Genomic DNA, 22,209 nt, shown 5'->3' with positions numbered 1-22,209 from the left:
TGGAGAAAATGCAAGATGTAGTCACTCACACCCGCCAGTTGCGTTTTGTGCAGTACATGCCATAGCAAGGCCTGTCAGCGCCATGCAACACCGCCTCTCTATGTCTCGATCAAAAACTACCTTAACATAGGAAATTCTAGACAAACTCGACGTTGTTCGGAAGCTGCTGAATAGCTCTACAACCTGCAAAAACAAGCAAGTCTTTGGACCCAAGAATTGTGGAGAAAATGCAAGATGTAGTCACTCACACCCGCCAGTTGCGTTTTGTGCAGTACATGCCATAGCAAGGCCTGTCAGCGCCATGCAACACCGCCTCTCTATGTCTCGATCAAAAACTACCTTAACATAGGAAATTCTAGACAAACTCGACGTTGTTCGGAAGCTGCTGAATAGCTCTACAACCTGCAAAAACAAGCAAGTCTTTGGACCCAAGAATTGTGGAGAAAATGCAAGATGTAGTCACTCACACCCGCCAGTTGCGTTTTGTGCAGTACATGCCATAGCAAGGCCTGTCAGCGCCATGCAACACCGCCTCTCTATGTCTCGATCAAAAACTACCTTAACATAGGAAATTCTAGACAAACTCGACGTTGTTCGGAAGCTGCTGAATAGCTCTACAACCTGCAAAAACAAGCAAGTCTTTGGACCCAAGAATTGTGGAGAAAATGCAAGATGTAGTCACTCACACCCGCCAGTTGCGTTTTGTGCAGTACATGCCATAGCAAGGCCTGTCAGCGCCATGCAACACCGCCTCTCTATGTCTCGATCAAAAACTACCTTAACATAGGAAATTCTAGACAAACTCGACGTTGTTCGGAAGCTGCTGAATAGCTCTACAACCTGCAAAAACAAGCAAGTCTTTGGACCCAAGAATTGTGGAGAAAATGCAAGATGTAGTCACTCACACCCGCCAGTTGCGTTTTGTGCAGTACATGCCATAGCAAGGCCTGTCAGCGCCATGCAACACCGCCTCTCTATGTCTCGATCAAAAACTACCTTAACATAGGAAATTCTAGACAAACTCGACGTTGTTCGGAAGCTGCTGAATAGCTCTACAACCTGCAAAAACAAGCAAGTCTTTGGACCCAAGAATTGTGGAGAAAATGCAAGATGTAGTCACTCACACCCGCCAGTTGCGTTTTGTGCAGTACATGCCATAGCAAGGCCTGTCAGCGCCATGCAACACCGCCTCTCTATGTCTCGATCAAAAACTACCTTAACATAGGAAATTCTAGACAAACTCGACGTTGTTCGGAAGCTGCTGAATAGCTCTACAACCTGCAAAAACAAGCAAGTCTTTGGACCCAAGAATTGTGGAGAAAATGCAAGATGTAGTCACTCACACCCGCCAGTTGCGTTTTGTGCAGTACATGCCATAGCAAGGCCTGTCAGCGCCATGCAACACCGCCTCTCTATGTCTCGATCAAAAACTACCTTAACATAGGAAATTCTAGACAAACTCGACGTTGTTCGGAAGCTGCTGAATAGCTCTACAACCTGCAAAAACAAGCAAGTCTTTGGACCCAAGAATTGTGGAGAAAATGCAAGATGTAGTCACTCACACCCGCCAGTTGCGTTTTGTGCAGTACATGCCATAGCAAGGCCTGTCAGCGCCATGCAACACCGCCTCTCTATGTCTCGATCAAAAACTACCTTAACATAGGAAATTCTAGACAAACTCGACGTTGTTCGGAAGCTGCTGAATAGCTCTACAACCTGCAAAAACAAGCAAGTCTTTGGACCCAAGAATTGTGGAGAAAATGCAAGATGTAGTCACTCACACCCGCCAGTTGCGTTTTGTGCAGTACATGCCATAGCAAGGCCTGTCAGCGCCATGCAACACCGCCTCTCTATGTCTCGATCAAAAACTACCTTAACATAGGAAATTCTAGACAAACTCGACGTTGTTCGGAAGCTGCTGAATAGCTCTACAACCTGCAAAAACAAGCAAGTCTTTGGACCCAAGAATTGTGGAGAAAATGCAAGATGTAGTCACTCACACCCGCCAGTTGCGTTTTGTGCAGTACATGCCATAGCAAGGCCTGTCAGCGCCATGCAACACCGCCTCTCTATGTCTCGATCAAAAACTACCTTAACATAGGAAATTCTAGACAAACTCGACGTTGTTCGGAAGCTGCTGAATAGCTCTACAACCTGCAAAAACAAGCAAGTCTTTGGACCCAAGAATTGTGGAGAAAATGCAAGATGTAGTCACTCACACCCGCCAGTTGCGTTTTGTGCAGTACATGCCATAGCAAGGCCTGTCAGCGCCATGCAACACCGCCTCTCTATGTCTCGATCAAAAACTACCTTAACATAGGAAATTCTAGACAAACTCGACGTTGTTCGGAAGCTGCTGAATAGCTCTACAACCTGCAAAAACAAGCAAGTCTTTGGACCCAAGAATTGTGGAGAAAATGCAAGATGTAGTCACTCACACCCGCCAGTTGCGTTTTGTGCAGTACATGCCATAGCAAGGCCTGTCAGCGCCATGCAACACCGCCTCTCTATGTCTCGATCAAAAACTACCTTAACATAGGAAATTCTAGACAAACTCGACGTTGTTCGGAAGCTGCTGAATAGCTCTACAACCTGCAAAAACAAGCAAGTCTTTGGACCCAAGAATTGTGGAGAAAATGCAAGATGTAGTCACTCACACCCGCCAGTTGCGTTTTGTGCAGTACATGCCATAGCAAGGCCTGTCAGCGCCATGCAACACCGCCTCTCTATGTCTCGATCAAAAACTACCTTAACATAGGAAATTCTAGACAAACTCGACGTTGTTCGGAAGCTGCTGAATAGCTCTACAACCTGCAAAAACAAGCAAGTCTTTGGACCCAAGAATTGTGGAGAAAATGCAAGATGTAGTCACTCACACCCGCCAGTTGCGTTTTGTGCAGTACATGCCATAGCAAGGCCTGTCAGCGCCATGCAACACCGCCTCTCTATGTCTCGATCAAAAACTACCTTAACATAGGAAATTCTAGACAAACTCGACGTTGTTCGGAAGCTGCTGAATAGCTCTACAACCTGCAAAAACAAGCAAGTCTTTGGACCCAAGAATTGTGGAGAAAATGCAAGATGTAGTCACTCACACCCGCCAGTTGCGTTTTGTGCAGTACATGCCATAGCAAGGCCTGTCAGCGCCATGCAACACCGCCTCTCTATGTCTCGATCAAAAACTACCTTAACATAGGAAATTCTAGACAAACTCGACGTTGTTCGGAAGCTGCTGAATAGCTCTACAACCTGCAAAAACAAGCAAGTCTTTGGACCCAAGAATTGTGGAGAAAATGCAAGATGTAGTCACTCACACCCGCCAGTTGCGTTTTGTGCAGTACATGCCATAGCAAGGCCTGTCAGCGCCATGCAACACCGCCTCTCTATGTCTCGATCAAAAACTACCTTAACATAGGAAATTCTAGACAAACTCGACGTTGTTCGGAAGCTGCTGAATAGCTCTACAACCTGCAAAAACAAGCAAGTCTTTGGACCCAAGAATTGTGGAGAAAATGCAAGATGTAGTCACTCACACCCGCCAGTTGCGTTTTGTGCAGTACATGCCATAGCAAGGCCTGTCAGCGCCATGCAACACCGCCTCTCTATGTCTCGATCAAAAACTACCTTAACATAGGAAATTCTAGACAAACTCGACGTTGTTCGGAAGCTGCTGAATAGCTCTACAACCTGCAAAAACAAGCAAGTCTTTGGACCCAAGAATTGTGGAGAAAATGCAAGATGTAGTCACTCACACCCGCCAGTTGCGTTTTGTGCAGTACATGCCATAGCAAGGCCTGTCAGCGCCATGCAACACCGCCTCTCTATGTCTCGATCAAAAACTACCTTAACATAGGAAATTCTAGACAAACTCGACGTTGTTCGGAAGCTGCTGAATAGCTCTACAACCTGCAAAAACAAGCAAGTCTTTGGACCCAAGAATTGTGGAGAAAATGCAAGATGTAGTCACTCACACCCGCCAGTTGCGTTTTGTGCAGTACATGCCATAGCAAGGCCTGTCAGCGCCATGCAACACCGCCTCTCTATGTCTCGATCAAAAACTACCTTAACATAGGAAATTCTAGACAAACTCGACGTTGTTCGGAAGCTGCTGAATAGCTCTACAACCTGCAAAAACAAGCAAGTCTTTGGACCCAAGAATTGTGGAGAAAATGCAAGATGTAGTCACTCACACCCGCCAGTTGCGTTTTGTGCAGTACATGCCATAGCAAGGCCTGTCAGCGCCATGCAACACCGCCTCTCTATGTCTCGATCAAAAACTACCTTAACATAGGAAATTCTAGACAAACTCGACGTTGTTCGGAAGCTGCTGAATAGCTCTACAACCTGCAAAAACAAGCAAGTCTTTGGACCCAAGAATTGTGGAGAAAATGCAAGATGTAGTCACTCACACCCGCCAGTTGCGTTTTGTGCAGTACATGCCATAGCAAGGCCTGTCAGCGCCATGCAACACCGCCTCTCTATGTCTCGATCAAAAACTACCTTAACATAGGAAATTCTAGACAAACTCGACGTTGTTCGGAAGCTGCTGAATAGCTCTACAACCTGCAAAAACAAGCAAGTCTTTGGACCCAAGAATTGTGGAGAAAATGCAAGATGTAGTCACTCACACCCGCCAGTTGCGTTTTGTGCAGTACATGCCATAGCAAGGCCTGTCAGCGCCATGCAACACCGCCTCTCTATGTCTCGATCAAAAACTACCTTAACATAGGAAATTCTAGACAAACTCGACGTTGTTCGGAAGCTGCTGAATAGCTCTACAACCTGCAAAAACAAGCAAGTCTTTGGACCCAAGAATTGTGGAGAAAATGCAAGATGTAGTCACTCACACCCGCCAGTTGCGTTTTGTGCAGTACATGCCATAGCAAGGCCTGTCAGCGCCATGCAACACCGCCTCTCTATGTCTCGATCAAAAACTACCTTAACATAGGAAATTCTAGACAAACTCGACGTTGTTCGGAAGCTGCTGAATAGCTCTACAACCTGCAAAAACAAGCAAGTCTTTGGACCCAAGAATTGTGGAGAAAATGCAAGATGTAGTCACTCACACCCGCCAGTTGCGTTTTGTGCAGTACATGCCATAGCAAGGCCTGTCAGCGCCATGCAACACCGCCTCTCTATGTCTCGATCAAAAACTACCTTAACATAGGAAATTCTAGACAAACTCGACGTTGTTCGGAAGCTGCTGAATAGCTCTACAACCTGCAAAAACAAGCAAGTCTTTGGACCCAAGAATTGTGGAGAAAATGCAAGATGTAGTCACTCACACCCGCCAGTTGCGTTTTGTGCAGTACATGCCATAGCAAGGCCTGTCAGCGCCATGCAACACCGCCTCTCTATGTCTCGATCAAAAACTACCTTAACATAGGAAATTCTAGACAAACTCGACGTTGTTCGGAAGCTGCTGAATAGCTCTACAACCTGCAAAAACAAGCAAGTCTTTGGACCCAAGAATTGTGGAGAAAATGCAAGATGTAGTCACTCACACCCGCCAGTTGCGTTTTGTGCAGTACATGCCATAGCAAGGCCTGTCAGCGCCATGCAACACCGCCTCTCTATGTCTCGATCAAAAACTACCTTAACATAGGAAATTCTAGACAAACTCGACGTTGTTCGGAAGCTGCTGAATAGCTCTACAACCTGCAAAAACAAGCAAGTCTTTGGACCCAAGAATTGTGGAGAAAATGCAAGATGTAGTCACTCACACCCGCCAGTTGCGTTTTGTGCAGTACATGCCATAGCAAGGCCTGTCAGCGCCATGCAACACCGCCTCTCTATGTCTCGATCAAAAACTACCTTAACATAGGAAATTCTAGACAAACTCGACGTTGTTCGGAAGCTGCTGAATAGCTCTACAACCTGCAAAAACAAGCAAGTCTTTGGACCCAAGAATTGTGGAGAAAATGCAAGATGTAGTCACTCACACCCGCCAGTTGCGTTTTGTGCAGTACATGCCATAGCAAGGCCTGTCAGCGCCATGCAACACCGCCTCTCTATGTCTCGATCAAAAACTACCTTAACATAGGAAATTCTAGACAAACTCGACGTTGTTCGGAAGCTGCTGAATAGCTCTACAACCTGCAAAAACAAGCAAGTCTTTGGACCCAAGAATTGTGGAGAAAATGCAAGATGTAGTCACTCACACCCGCCAGTTGCGTTTTGTGCAGTACATGCCATAGCAAGGCCTGTCAGCGCCATGCAACACCGCCTCTCTATGTCTCGATCAAAAACTACCTTAACATAGGAAATTCTAGACAAACTCGACGTTGTTCGGAAGCTGCTGAATAGCTCTACAACCTGCAAAAACAAGCAAGTCTTTGGACCCAAGAATTGTGGAGAAAATGCAAGATGTAGTCACTCACACCCGCCAGTTGCGTTTTGTGCAGTACATGCCATAGCAAGGCCTGTCAGCGCCATGCAACACCGCCTCTCTATGTCTCGATCAAAAACTACCTTAACATAGGAAATTCTAGACAAACTCGACGTTGTTCGGAAGCTGCTGAATAGCTCTACAACCTGCAAAAACAAGCAAGTCTTTGGACCCAAGAATTGTGGAGAAAATGCAAGATGTAGTCACTCACACCCGCCAGTTGCGTTTTGTGCAGTACATGCCATAGCAAGGCCTGTCAGCGCCATGCAACACCGCCTCTCTATGTCTCGATCAAAAACTACCTTAACATAGGAAATTCTAGACAAACTCGACGTTGTTCGGAAGCTGCTGAATAGCTCTACAACCTGCAAAAACAAGCAAGTCTTTGGACCCAAGAATTGTGGAGAAAATGCAAGATGTAGTCACTCACACCCGCCAGTTGCGTTTTGTGCAGTACATGCCATAGCAAGGCCTGTCAGCGCCATGCAACACCGCCTCTCTATGTCTCGATCAAAAACTACCTTAACATAGGAAATTCTAGACAAACTCGACGTTGTTCGGAAGCTGCTGAATAGCTCTACAACCTGCAAAAACAAGCAAGTCTTTGGACCCAAGAATTGTGGAGAAAATGCAAGATGTAGTCACTCACACCCGCCAGTTGCGTTTTGTGCAGTACATGCCATAGCAAGGCCTGTCAGCGCCATGCAACACCGCCTCTCTATGTCTCGATCAAAAACTACCTTAACATAGGAAATTCTAGACAAACTCGACGTTGTTCGGAAGCTGCTGAATAGCTCTACAACCTGCAAAAACAAGCAAGTCTTTGGACCCAAGAATTGTGGAGAAAATGCAAGATGTAGTCACTCACACCCGCCAGTTGCGTTTTGTGCAGTACATGCCATAGCAAGGCCTGTCAGCGCCATGCAACACCGCCTCTCTATGTCTCGATCAAAAACTACCTTAACATAGGAAATTCTAGACAAACTCGACGTTGTTCGGAAGCTGCTGAATAGCTCTACAACCTGCAAAAACAAGCAAGTCTTTGGACCCAAGAATTGTGGAGAAAATGCAAGATGTAGTCACTCACACCCGCCAGTTGCGTTTTGTGCAGTACATGCCATAGCAAGGCCTGTCAGCGCCATGCAACACCGCCTCTCTATGTCTCGATCAAAAACTACCTTAACATAGGAAATTCTAGACAAACTCGACGTTGTTCGGAAGCTGCTGAATAGCTCTACAACCTGCAAAAACAAGCAAGTCTTTGGACCCAAGAATTGTGGAGAAAATGCAAGATGTAGTCACTCACACCCGCCAGTTGCGTTTTGTGCAGTACATGCCATAGCAAGGCCTGTCAGCGCCATGCAACACCGCCTCTCTATGTCTCGATCAAAAACTACCTTAACATAGGAAATTCTAGACAAACTCGACGTTGTTCGGAAGCTGCTGAATAGCTCTACAACCTGCAAAAACAAGCAAGTCTTTGGACCCAAGAATTGTGGAGAAAATGCAAGATGTAGTCACTCACACCCGCCAGTTGCGTTTTGTGCAGTACATGCCATAGCAAGGCCTGTCAGCGCCATGCAACACCGCCTCTCTATGTCTCGATCAAAAACTACCTTAACATAGGAAATTCTAGACAAACTCGACGTTGTTCGGAAGCTGCTGAATAGCTCTACAACCTGCAAAAACAAGCAAGTCTTTGGACCCAAGAATTGTGGAGAAAATGCAAGATGTAGTCACTCACACCCGCCAGTTGCGTTTTGTGCAGTACATGCCATAGCAAGGCCTGTCAGCGCCATGCAACACCGCCTCTCTATGTCTCGATCAAAAACTACCTTAACATAGGAAATTCTAGACAAACTCGACGTTGTTCGGAAGCTGCTGAATAGCTCTACAACCTGCAAAAACAAGCAAGTCTTTGGACCCAAGAATTGTGGAGAAAATGCAAGATGTAGTCACTCACACCCGCCAGTTGCGTTTTGTGCAGTACATGCCATAGCAAGGCCTGTCAGCGCCATGCAACACCGCCTCTCTATGTCTCGATCAAAAACTACCTTAACATAGGAAATTCTAGACAAACTCGACGTTGTTCGGAAGCTGCTGAATAGCTCTACAACCTGCAAAAACAAGCAAGTCTTTGGACCCAAGAATTGTGGAGAAAATGCAAGATGTAGTCACTCACACCCGCCAGTTGCGTTTTGTGCAGTACATGCCATAGCAAGGCCTGTCAGCGCCATGCAACACCGCCTCTCTATGTCTCGATCAAAAACTACCTTAACATAGGAAATTCTAGACAAACTCGACGTTGTTCGGAAGCTGCTGAATAGCTCTACAACCTGCAAAAACAAGCAAGTCTTTGGACCCAAGAATTGTGGAGAAAATGCAAGATGTAGTCACTCACACCCGCCAGTTGCGTTTTGTGCAGTACATGCCATAGCAAGGCCTGTCAGCGCCATGCAACACCGCCTCTCTATGTCTCGATCAAAAACTACCTTAACATAGGAAATTCTAGACAAACTCGACGTTGTTCGGAAGCTGCTGAATAGCTCTACAACCTGCAAAAACAAGCAAGTCTTTGGACCCAAGAATTGTGGAGAAAATGCAAGATGTAGTCACTCACACCCGCCAGTTGCGTTTTGTGCAGTACATGCCATAGCAAGGCCTGTCAGCGCCATGCAACACCGCCTCTCTATGTCTCGATCAAAAACTACCTTAACATAGGAAATTCTAGACAAACTCGACGTTGTTCGGAAGCTGCTGAATAGCTCTACAACCTGCAAAAACAAGCAAGTCTTTGGACCCAAGAATTGTGGAGAAAATGCAAGATGTAGTCACTCACACCCGCCAGTTGCGTTTTGTGCAGTACATGCCATAGCAAGGCCTGTCAGCGCCATGCAACACCGCCTCTCTATGTCTCGATCAAAAACTACCTTAACATAGGAAATTCTAGACAAACTCGACGTTGTTCGGAAGCTGCTGAATAGCTCTACAACCTGCAAAAACAAGCAAGTCTTTGGACCCAAGAATTGTGGAGAAAATGCAAGATGTAGTCACTCACACCCGCCAGTTGCGTTTTGTGCAGTACATGCCATAGCAAGGCCTGTCAGCGCCATGCAACACCGCCTCTCTATGTCTCGATCAAAAACTACCTTAACATAGGAAATTCTAGACAAACTCGACGTTGTTCGGAAGCTGCTGAATAGCTCTACAACCTGCAAAAACAAGCAAGTCTTTGGACCCAAGAATTGTGGAGAAAATGCAAGATGTAGTCACTCACACCCGCCAGTTGCGTTTTGTGCAGTACATGCCATAGCAAGGCCTGTCAGCGCCATGCAACACCGCCTCTCTATGTCTCGATCAAAAACTACCTTAACATAGGAAATTCTAGACAAACTCGACGTTGTTCGGAAGCTGCTGAATAGCTCTACAACCTGCAAAAACAAGCAAGTCTTTGGACCCAAGAATTGTGGAGAAAATGCAAGATGTAGTCACTCACACCCGCCAGTTGCGTTTTGTGCAGTACATGCCATAGCAAGGCCTGTCAGCGCCATGCAACACCGCCTCTCTATGTCTCGATCAAAAACTACCTTAACATAGGAAATTCTAGACAAACTCGACGTTGTTCGGAAGCTGCTGAATAGCTCTACAACCTGCAAAAACAAGCAAGTCTTTGGACCCAAGAATTGTGGAGAAAATGCAAGATGTAGTCACTCACACCCGCCAGTTGCGTTTTGTGCAGTACATGCCATAGCAAGGCCTGTCAGCGCCATGCAACACCGCCTCTCTATGTCTCGATCAAAAACTACCTTAACATAGGAAATTCTAGACAAACTCGACGTTGTTCGGAAGCTGCTGAATAGCTCTACAACCTGCAAAAACAAGCAAGTCTTTGGACCCAAGAATTGTGGAGAAAATGCAAGATGTAGTCACTCACACCCGCCAGTTGCGTTTTGTGCAGTACATGCCATAGCAAGGCCTGTCAGCGCCATGCAACACCGCCTCTCTATGTCTCGATCAAAAACTACCTTAACATAGGAAATTCTAGACAAACTCGACGTTGTTCGGAAGCTGCTGAATAGCTCTACAACCTGCAAAAACAAGCAAGTCTTTGGACCCAAGAATTGTGGAGAAAATGCAAGATGTAGTCACTCACACCCGCCAGTTGCGTTTTGTGCAGTACATGCCATAGCAAGGCCTGTCAGCGCCATGCAACACCGCCTCTCTATGTCTCGATCAAAAACTACCTTAACATAGGAAATTCTAGACAAACTCGACGTTGTTCGGAAGCTGCTGAATAGCTCTACAACCTGCAAAAACAAGCAAGTCTTTGGACCCAAGAATTGTGGAGAAAATGCAAGATGTAGTCACTCACACCCGCCAGTTGCGTTTTGTGCAGTACATGCCATAGCAAGGCCTGTCAGCGCCATGCAACACCGCCTCTCTATGTCTCGATCAAAAACTACCTTAACATAGGAAATTCTAGACAAACTCGACGTTGTTCGGAAGCTGCTGAATAGCTCTACAACCTGCAAAAACAAGCAAGTCTTTGGACCCAAGAATTGTGGAGAAAATGCAAGATGTAGTCACTCACACCCGCCAGTTGCGTTTTGTGCAGTACATGCCATAGCAAGGCCTGTCAGCGCCATGCAACACCGCCTCTCTATGTCTCGATCAAAAACTACCTTAACATAGGAAATTCTAGACAAACTCGACGTTGTTCGGAAGCTGCTGAATAGCTCTACAACCTGCAAAAACAAGCAAGTCTTTGGACCCAAGAATTGTGGAGAAAATGCAAGATGTAGTCACTCACACCCGCCAGTTGCGTTTTGTGCAGTACATGCCATAGCAAGGCCTGTCAGCGCCATGCAACACCGCCTCTCTATGTCTCGATCAAAAACTACCTTAACATAGGAAATTCTAGACAAACTCGACGTTGTTCGGAAGCTGCTGAATAGCTCTACAACCTGCAAAAACAAGCAAGTCTTTGGACCCAAGAATTGTGGAGAAAATGCAAGATGTAGTCACTCACACCCGCCAGTTGCGTTTTGTGCAGTACATGCCATAGCAAGGCCTGTCAGCGCCATGCAACACCGCCTCTCTATGTCTCGATCAAAAACTACCTTAACATAGGAAATTCTAGACAAACTCGACGTTGTTCGGAAGCTGCTGAATAGCTCTACAACCTGCAAAAACAAGCAAGTCTTTGGACCCAAGAATTGTGGAGAAAATGCAAGATGTAGTCACTCACACCCGCCAGTTGCGTTTTGTGCAGTACATGCCATAGCAAGGCCTGTCAGCGCCATGCAACACCGCCTCTCTATGTCTCGATCAAAAACTACCTTAACATAGGAAATTCTAGACAAACTCGACGTTGTTCGGAAGCTGCTGAATAGCTCTACAACCTGCAAAAACAAGCAAGTCTTTGGACCCAAGAATTGTGGAGAAAATGCAAGATGTAGTCACTCACACCCGCCAGTTGCGTTTTGTGCAGTACATGCCATAGCAAGGCCTGTCAGCGCCATGCAACACCGCCTCTCTATGTCTCGATCAAAAACTACCTTAACATAGGAAATTCTAGACAAACTCGACGTTGTTCGGAAGCTGCTGAATAGCTCTACAACCTGCAAAAACAAGCAAGTCTTTGGACCCAAGAATTGTGGAGAAAATGCAAGATGTAGTCACTCACACCCGCCAGTTGCGTTTTGTGCAGTACATGCCATAGCAAGGCCTGTCAGCGCCATGCAACACCGCCTCTCTATGTCTCGATCAAAAACTACCTTAACATAGGAAATTCTAGACAAACTCGACGTTGTTCGGAAGCTGCTGAATAGCTCTACAACCTGCAAAAACAAGCAAGTCTTTGGACCCAAGAATTGTGGAGAAAATGCAAGATGTAGTCACTCACACCCGCCAGTTGCGTTTTGTGCAGTACATGCCATAGCAAGGCCTGTCAGCGCCATGCAACACCGCCTCTCTATGTCTCGATCAAAAACTACCTTAACATAGGAAATTCTAGACAAACTCGACGTTGTTCGGAAGCTGCTGAATAGCTCTACAACCTGCAAAAACAAGCAAGTCTTTGGACCCAAGAATTGTGGAGAAAATGCAAGATGTAGTCACTCACACCCGCCAGTTGCGTTTTGTGCAGTACATGCCATAGCAAGGCCTGTCAGCGCCATGCAACACCGCCTCTCTATGTCTCGATCAAAAACTACCTTAACATAGGAAATTCTAGACAAACTCGACGTTGTTCGGAAGCTGCTGAATAGCTCTACAACCTGCAAAAACAAGCAAGTCTTTGGACCCAAGAATTGTGGAGAAAATGCAAGATGTAGTCACTCACACCCGCCAGTTGCGTTTTGTGCAGTACATGCCATAGCAAGGCCTGTCAGCGCCATGCAACACCGCCTCTCTATGTCTCGATCAAAAACTACCTTAACATAGGAAATTCTAGACAAACTCGACGTTGTTCGGAAGCTGCTGAATAGCTCTACAACCTGCAAAAACAAGCAAGTCTTTGGACCCAAGAATTGTGGAGAAAATGCAAGATGTAGTCACTCACACCCGCCAGTTGCGTTTTGTGCAGTACATGCCATAGCAAGGCCTGTCAGCGCCATGCAACACCGCCTCTCTATGTCTCGATCAAAAACTACCTTAACATAGGAAATTCTAGACAAACTCGACGTTGTTCGGAAGCTGCTGAATAGCTCTACAACCTGCAAAAACAAGCAAGTCTTTGGACCCAAGAATTGTGGAGAAAATGCAAGATGTAGTCACTCACACCCGCCAGTTGCGTTTTGTGCAGTACATGCCATAGCAAGGCCTGTCAGCGCCATGCAACACCGCCTCTCTATGTCTCGATCAAAAACTACCTTAACATAGGAAATTCTAGACAAACTCGACGTTGTTCGGAAGCTGCTGAATAGCTCTACAACCTGCAAAAACAAGCAAGTCTTTGGACCCAAGAATTGTGGAGAAAATGCAAGATGTAGTCACTCACACCCGCCAGTTGCGTTTTGTGCAGTACATGCCATAGCAAGGCCTGTCAGCGCCATGCAACACCGCCTCTCTATGTCTCGATCAAAAACTACCTTAACATAGGAAATTCTAGACAAACTCGACGTTGTTCGGAAGCTGCTGAATAGCTCTACAACCTGCAAAAACAAGCAAGTCTTTGGACCCAAGAATTGTGGAGAAAATGCAAGATGTAGTCACTCACACCCGCCAGTTGCGTTTTGTGCAGTACATGCCATAGCAAGGCCTGTCAGCGCCATGCAACACCGCCTCTCTATGTCTCGATCAAAAACTACCTTAACATAGGAAATTCTAGACAAACTCGACGTTGTTCGGAAGCTGCTGAATAGCTCTACAACCTGCAAAAACAAGCAAGTCTTTGGACCCAAGAATTGTGGAGAAAATGCAAGATGTAGTCACTCACACCCGCCAGTTGCGTTTTGTGCAGTACATGCCATAGCAAGGCCTGTCAGCGCCATGCAACACCGCCTCTCTATGTCTCGATCAAAAACTACCTTAACATAGGAAATTCTAGACAAACTCGACGTTGTTCGGAAGCTGCTGAATAGCTCTACAACCTGCAAAAACAAGCAAGTCTTTGGACCCAAGAATTGTGGAGAAAATGCAAGATGTAGTCACTCACACCCGCCAGTTGCGTTTTGTGCAGTACATGCCATAGCAAGGCCTGTCAGCGCCATGCAACACCGCCTCTCTATGTCTCGATCAAAAACTACCTTAACATAGGAAATTCTAGACAAACTCGACGTTGTTCGGAAGCTGCTGAATAGCTCTACAACCTGCAAAAACAAGCAAGTCTTTGGACCCAAGAATTGTGGAGAAAATGCAAGATGTAGTCACTCACACCCGCCAGTTGCGTTTTGTGCAGTACATGCCATAGCAAGGCCTGTCAGCGCCATGCAACACCGCCTCTCTATGTCTCGATCAAAAACTACCTTAACATAGGAAATTCTAGACAAACTCGACGTTGTTCGGAAGCTGCTGAATAGCTCTACAACCTGCAAAAACAAGCAAGTCTTTGGACCCAAGAATTGTGGAGAAAATGCAAGATGTAGTCACTCACACCCGCCAGTTGCGTTTTGTGCAGTACATGCCATAGCAAGGCCTGTCAGCGCCATGCAACACCGCCTCTCTATGTCTCGATCAAAAACTACCTTAACATAGGAAATTCTAGACAAACTCGACGTTGTTCGGAAGCTGCTGAATAGCTCTACAACCTGCAAAAACAAGCAAGTCTTTGGACCCAAGAATTGTGGAGAAAATGCAAGATGTAGTCACTCACACCCGCCAGTTGCGTTTTGTGCAGTACATGCCATAGCAAGGCCTGTCAGCGCCATGCAACACCGCCTCTCTATGTCTCGATCAAAAACTACCTTAACATAGGAAATTCTAGACAAACTCGACGTTGTTCGGAAGCTGCTGAATAGCTCTACAACCTGCAAAAACAAGCAAGTCTTTGGACCCAAGAATTGTGGAGAAAATGCAAGATGTAGTCACTCACACCCGCCAGTTGCGTTTTGTGCAGTACATGCCATAGCAAGGCCTGTCAGCGCCATGCAACACCGCCTCTCTATGTCTCGATCAAAAACTACCTTAACATAGGAAATTCTAGACAAACTCGACGTTGTTCGGAAGCTGCTGAATAGCTCTACAACCTGCAAAAACAAGCAAGTCTTTGGACCCAAGAATTGTGGAGAAAATGCAAGATGTAGTCACTCACACCCGCCAGTTGCGTTTTGTGCAGTACATGCCATAGCAAGGCCTGTCAGCGCCATGCAACACCGCCTCTCTATGTCTCGATCAAAAACTACCTTAACATAGGAAATTCTAGACAAACTCGACGTTGTTCGGAAGCTGCTGAATAGCTCTACAACCTGCAAAAACAAGCAAGTCTTTGGACCCAAGAATTGTGGAGAAAATGCAAGATGTAGTCACTCACACCCGCCAGTTGCGTTTTGTGCAGTACATGCCATAGCAAGGCCTGTCAGCGCCATGCAACACCGCCTCTCTATGTCTCGATCAAAAACTACCTTAACATAGGAAATTCTAGACAAACTCGACGTTGTTCGGAAGCTGCTGAATAGCTCTACAACCTGCAAAAACAAGCAAGTCTTTGGACCCAAGAATTGTGGAGAAAATGCAAGATGTAGTCACTCACACCCGCCAGTTGCGTTTTGTGCAGTACATGCCATAGCAAGGCCTGTCAGCGCCATGCAACACCGCCTCTCTATGTCTCGATCAAAAACTACCTTAACATAGGAAATTCTAGACAAACTCGACGTTGTTCGGAAGCTGCTGAATAGCTCTACAACCTGCAAAAACAAGCAAGTCTTTGGACCCAAGAATTGTGGAGAAAATGCAAGATGTAGTCACTCACACCCGCCAGTTGCGTTTTGTGCAGTACATGCCATAGCAAGGCCTGTCAGCGCCATGCAACACCGCCTCTCTATGTCTCGATCAAAAACTACCTTAACATAGGAAATTCTAGACAAACTCGACGTTGTTCGGAAGCTGCTGAATAGCTCTACAACCTGCAAAAACAAGCAAGTCTTTGGACCCAAGAATTGTGGAGAAAATGCAAGATGTAGTCACTCACACCCGCCAGTTGCGTTTTGTGCAGTACATGCCATAGCAAGGCCTGTCAGCGCCATGCAACACCGCCTCTCTATGTCTCGATCAAAAACTACCTTAACATAGGAAATTCTAGACAAACTCGACGTTGTTCGGAAGCTGCTGAATAGCTCTACAACCTGCAAAAACAAGCAAGTCTTTGGACCCAAGAATTGTGGAGAAAATGCAAGATGTAGTCACTCACACCCGCCAGTTGCGTTTTGTGCAGTACATGCCATAGCAAGGCCTGTCAGCGCCATGCAACACCGCCTCTCTATGTCTCGATCAAAAACTACCTTAACATAGGAAATTCTAGACAAACTCGACGTTGTTCGGAAGCTGCTGAATAGCTCTACAACCTGCAAAAACAAGCAAGTCTTTGGACCCAAGAATTGTGGAGAAAATGCAAGATGTAGTCACTCACACCCGCCAGTTGCGTTTTGTGCAGTACATGCCATAGCAAGGCCTGTCAGCGCCATGCAACACCGCCTCTCTATGTCTCGATCAAAAACTACCTTAACATAGGAAATTCTAGACAAACTCGACGTTGTTCGGAAGCTGCTGAATAGCTCTACAACCTGCAAAAACAAGCAAGTCTTTGGACCCAAGAATTGTGGAGAAAATGCAAGATGTAGTCACTCACACCCGCCAGTTGCGTTTTGTGCAGTACATGCCATAGCAAGGCCTGTCAGCGCCATGCAACACCGCCTCTCTATGTCTCGATCAAAAACTACCTTAACATAGGAAATTCTAGACAAACTCGACGTTGTTCGGAAGCTGCTGAATAGCTCTACAACCTGCAAAAACAAGCAAGTCTTTGGACCCAAGAATTGTGGAGAAAATGCAAGATGTAGTCACTCACACCCGCCAGTTGCGTTTTGTGCAGTACATGCCATAGCAAGGCCTGTCAGCGCCATGCAACACCGCCTCTCTATGTCTCGATCAAAAACTACCTTAACATAGGAAATTCTAGACAAACTCGACGTTGTTCGGAAGCTGCTGAATAGCTCTACAACCTGCAAAAACAAGCAAGTCTTTGGACCCAAGAATTGTGGAGAAAATGCAAGATGTAGTCACTCACACCCGCCAGTTGCGTTTTGTGCAGTACATGCCATAGCAAGGCCTGTCAGCGCCATGCAACACCGCCTCTCTATGTCTCGATCAAAAACTACCTTAACATAGGAAATTCTAGACAAACTCGACGTTGTTCGGAAGCTGCTGAATAGCTCTACAACCTGCAAAAACAAGCAAGTCTTTGGACCCAAGAATTGTGGAGAAAATGCAAGATGTAGTCACTCACACCCGCCAGTTGCGTTTTGTGCAGTACATGCCATAGCAAGGCCTGTCAGCGCCATGCAACACCGCCTCTCTATGTCTCGATCAAAAACTACCTTAACATAGGAAATTCTAGACAAACTCGACGTTGTTCGGAAGCTGCTGAATAGCTCTACAACCTGCAAAAACAAGCAAGTCTTTGGACCCAAGAATTGTGGAGAAAATGCAAGATGTAGTCACTCACACCCGCCAGTTGCGTTTTGTGCAGTACATGCCATAGCAAGGCCTGTCAGCGCCATGCAACACCGCCTCTCTATGTCTCGATCAAAAACTACCTTAACATAGGAAATTCTAGACAAACTCGACGTTGTTCGGAAGCTGCTGAATAGCTCTACAACCTGCAAAAACAAGCAAGTCTTTGGACCCAAGAATTGTGGAGAAAATGCAAGATGTAGTCACTCACACCCGCCAGTTGCGTTTTGTGCAGTACATGCCATAGCAAGGCCTGTCAGCGCCATGCAACACCGCCTCTCTATGTCTCGATCAAAAACTACCTTAACATAGGAAATTCTAGACAAACTCGACGTTGTTCGGAAGCTGCTGAATAGCTCTACAACCTGCAAAAACAAGCAAGTCTTTGGACCCAAGAATTGTGGAGAAAATGCAAGATGTAGTCACTCACACCCGCCAGTTGCGTTTTGTGCAGTACATGCCATAGCAAGGCCTGTCAGCGCCATGCAACACCGCCTCTCTATGTCTCGATCAAAAACTACCTTAACATAGGAAATTCTAGACAAACTCGACGTTGTTCGGAAGCTGCTGAATAGCTCTACAACCTGCAAAAACAAGCAAGTCTTTGGACCCAAGAATTGTGGAGAAAATGCAAGATGTAGTCACTCACACCCGCCAGTTGCGTTTTGTGCAGTACATGCCATAGCAAGGCCTGTCAGCGCCATGCAACACCGCCTCTCTATGTCTCGATCAAAAACTACCTTAACATAGGAAATTCTAGACAAACTCGACGTTGTTCGGAAGCTGCTGAATAGCTCTACAACCTGCAAAAACAAGCAAGTCTTTGGACCCAAGAATTGTGGAGAAAATGCAAGATGTAGTCACTCACACCCGCCAGTTGCGTTTTGTGCAGTACATGCCATAGCAAGGCCTGTCAGCGCCATGCAACACCGCCTCTCTATGTCTCGATCAAAAACTACCTTAACATAGGAAATTCTAGACAAACTCGACGTTGTTCGGAAGCTGCTGAATAGCTCTACAACCTGCAAAAACAAGCAAGTCTTTGGACCCAAGAATTGTGGAGAAAATGCAAGATGTAGTCACTCACACCCGCCAGTTGCGTTTTGTGCAGTACATGCCATAGCAAGGCCTGTCAGCGCCATGCAACACCGCCTCTCTATGTCTCGATCAAAAACTACCTTAACATAGGAAATTCTAGACAAACTCGACGTTGTTCGGAAGCTGCTGAATAGCTCTACAACCTGCAAAAACAAGCAAGTCTTTGGACCCAAGAATTGTGGAGAAAATGCAAGATGTAGTCACTCACACCCGCCAGTTGCGTTTTGTGCAGTACATGCCATAGCAAGGCCTGTCAGCGCCATGCAACACCGCCTCTCTATGTCTCGATCAAAAACTACCTTAACATAGGAAATTCTAGACAAACTCGACGTTGTTCGGAAGCTGCTGAATAGCTCTACAACCTGCAAAAACAAGCAAGTCTTTGGACCCAAGAATTGTGGAGAAAATGCAAGATGTAGTCACTCACACCCGCCAGTTGCGTTTTGTGCAGTACATGCCATAGCAAGGCCTGTCAGCGCCATGCAACACCGCCTCTCTATGTCTCGATCAAAAACTACCTTAACATAGGAAATTCTAGACAAACTCGACGTTGTTCGGAAGCTGCTGAATAGCTCTACAACCTGCAAAAACAAGCAAGTCTTTGGACCCAAGAATTGTGGAGAAAATGCAAGATGTAGTCACTCACACCCGCCAGTTGCGTTTTGTGCAGTACATGCCATAGCAAGGCCTGTCAGCGCCATGCAACACCGCCTCTCTATGTCTCGATCAAAAACTACCTTAACATAGGAAATTCTAGACAAACTCGACGTTGTTCGGAAGCTGCTGAATAGCTCTACAACCTGCAAAAACAAGCAAGTCTTTGGACCCAAGAATTGTGGAGAAAATGCAAGATGTAGTCACTCACACCCGCCAGTTGCGTTTTGTGCAGTACATGCCATAGCAAGGCCTGTCAGCGCCATGCAACACCGCCTCTCTATGTCTCGATCAAAAACTACCTTAACATAGGAAATTCTAGACAAACTCGACGTTGTTCGGAAGCTGCTGAATAGCTCTACAACCTGCAAAAACAAGCAAGTCTTTGGACCCAAGAATTGTGGAGAAAATGCAAGATGTAGTCACTCACACCCGCCAGTTGCGTTTTGTGCAGTACATGCCATAGCAAGGCCTGTCAGCGCCATGCAACACCGCCTCTCTATGTCTCGATCAAAAACTACCTTAACATAGGAAATTCTAGACAAACTCGACGTTGTTCGGAAGCTGCTGAATAGCTCTACAACCTGCAAAAACAAGCAAGTCTTTGGACCCAAGAATTGTGGAGAAAATGCAAGATGTAGTCACTCACACCCGCCAGTTGCGTTTTGTGCAGTACATGCCATAGCAAGGCCTGTCAGCGCCATGCAACACCGCCTCTCTATGTCTCGATCAAAAACTACCTTAACATAGGAAATTCTAGACAAACTCGACGTTGTTCGGAAGCTGCTGAATAGCTCTACAACCTGCAATAACAAGCAAGTCTTTAGACCCAAGAATTGTGGAGAAAATGCAAGATGTAGTCACTCACACCCGCCAGTTGCGTTTTGTGCAGTACATGCCATAGCAAGGCCTGTCAGCGCCATGCAACACCGCCTCTCTATGTCTCGATCAAAAACTACCTTAACATAGGAAATTCTAGACAAACTCGACGTTGTTCGGAAGCTGCTGAATAGCTCTACAACCTGCAAAAACAAGCAAGTCTTTAGACCCAAGAATTGTGGAGAAAATGCAAGATGTAGTCACTCACACCCGCCAGTTGCGTTTTGTGCAGTACATGCCATTGCAAGGCCTGTCAGCGCCATGCAACACCGCCTCTCTATGTCTCGATCAAAAACTACCTTAACATAGGAAATTCTAGACAAACTCGACGTTGGTCGGAAGCTGCTGAATAGCTCTACAACCTTGCAAAAACAAGCAAGTCTTTAGACCCAAGAATTGTGGAGAAAATGCAAGATGTAGTCACTCACACCCGCCAGTTGCGTTTTGTCCAGTACATGCCATAGCAAGGCCTGTCAGCGCCATGCAACACCGCCTCTCTATGTCTCGATCAAAACCTACCTTAACATAGGAAATTCTAGACAAACTCGACGTTGTTCGGAAGCTGCTGAATAGCTCTACAACCTGCAAAAACAAGCAAGTCTTTAGACCCAAGAATTGTGGAGAAAATGCAAGATGTAGTCACTCACACCCGCCAGTTGCGTTTTGTGCAGTACATGCCATAGCAAGGCCTGTCAGCGCCATGCAACACCGCCTCTCTATGTCTCGATCAAAAACTACCTTAACATAGGAAATTCTAGACAAACTTGACGTTGTTCGGAAGCTGCTGAATAGCTCTACAACCTGCAAAAACAAGCAAGTCTTTGGACCCAAGAATTGTGGAGAAAATGCAAGATGTAGTCACTCGCAGTACATGCCATAGCAAGGCCTGTCAGCGCCATGCAACACCGCCTCTCTATGTCTCGATCAAAAACTACCTTAACATAGGAAATTCTAGACAAACTCGACGTTGTTCGGAAGCTGCTGAATAGCTCTACAACCTGCAAAAACAAGCAAGTCTTTGGACCCAAGAAGCTGCTGAATAGCTCTACAACCTGCATATAACTATAACTTGTTGGATGGCGGATGAATAGGCCAACAAGCTGACGAATCGGCAAGGCTTCAGACTTGAAACTTTTGGAGTGAGCCCCAGACATAGGTACATGATGCCCCCAGTTTCGTTTTTGTGCAGTAAGTCCCATAGCAAGGGCTGTCAGCGCCAGCCAACATGGCTCTCATGAGTCGCGGTCTAAAGGTACCTTAACATGGATGGATTTTGACAAACTATAACTTGTTGGATGGCGGATGAATAGGTTAACAAGCTGACAAATCGGCAAGGCTTCAGACTTGAAACTTTTGGAGTGAGCCCCAGACATATGTACATGATGCCCCCAGTTTCGTTTTTGTGCAGTAAGTCCCATAGCAAGAGCTGTCAGCGCCAGCAAACATGGCTCTCATGAGTCGCGGTCTAAAGGTACCTTAACATGGATGGATTTTGACAAACTATAACTTGTTGGATGGCGGATGAATAGGCCAACAAGCTGACAAATCGGCAAGGCTTCAGACTTGAAACTTTTGAAGAGAGCTCCAGACATAGGTACATGATGCCCACAGTTTCGTTTTTTTGTGCAGTATGTCCCATAGCAAGGGCTGTCAGCGCCAGCCAACATGGCTCTCATGAGTCGCGGTCTAAAGGTACCTTAACATGGATGGATTTTGACAAACTATAACTTGTTGGATGGCGGATGAATAGGCCAACAAGCTGACAAATCGGCAAGGCTTCAGACTTGGAACTTTTGGAGTGAGCCCCAGACATAGGTACATGATGCCCCCAGTTTCGTTTTTGTGCAGTAAGTCCCATAGCAAGGGCTGTCAGCGCCAGCAAACATGGCTGTCATGAGTCGCGGTCTAAAAGTACCTTAACATGGATGGATTTGGACAAACTTTAACTTGTTGGATGGCGGATGAATAGGCCAACAATCTGACAAATCGGCAAGGCTTCAGACTTGAAACTTTTGGAGTGA

This window comes from Patiria miniata, unplaced genomic scaffold (genome assembly GCF_015706575.1).
Source record: "Patiria miniata isolate m_02_andy unplaced genomic scaffold, ASM1570657v1 HiC_scaffold_13, whole genome shotgun sequence".
NCBI lineage: Eukaryota > Metazoa > Echinodermata > Asteroidea > Valvatida > Asterinidae > Patiria > Patiria miniata.
Note: the sequence above shows the minus strand (reverse complement) of the source record.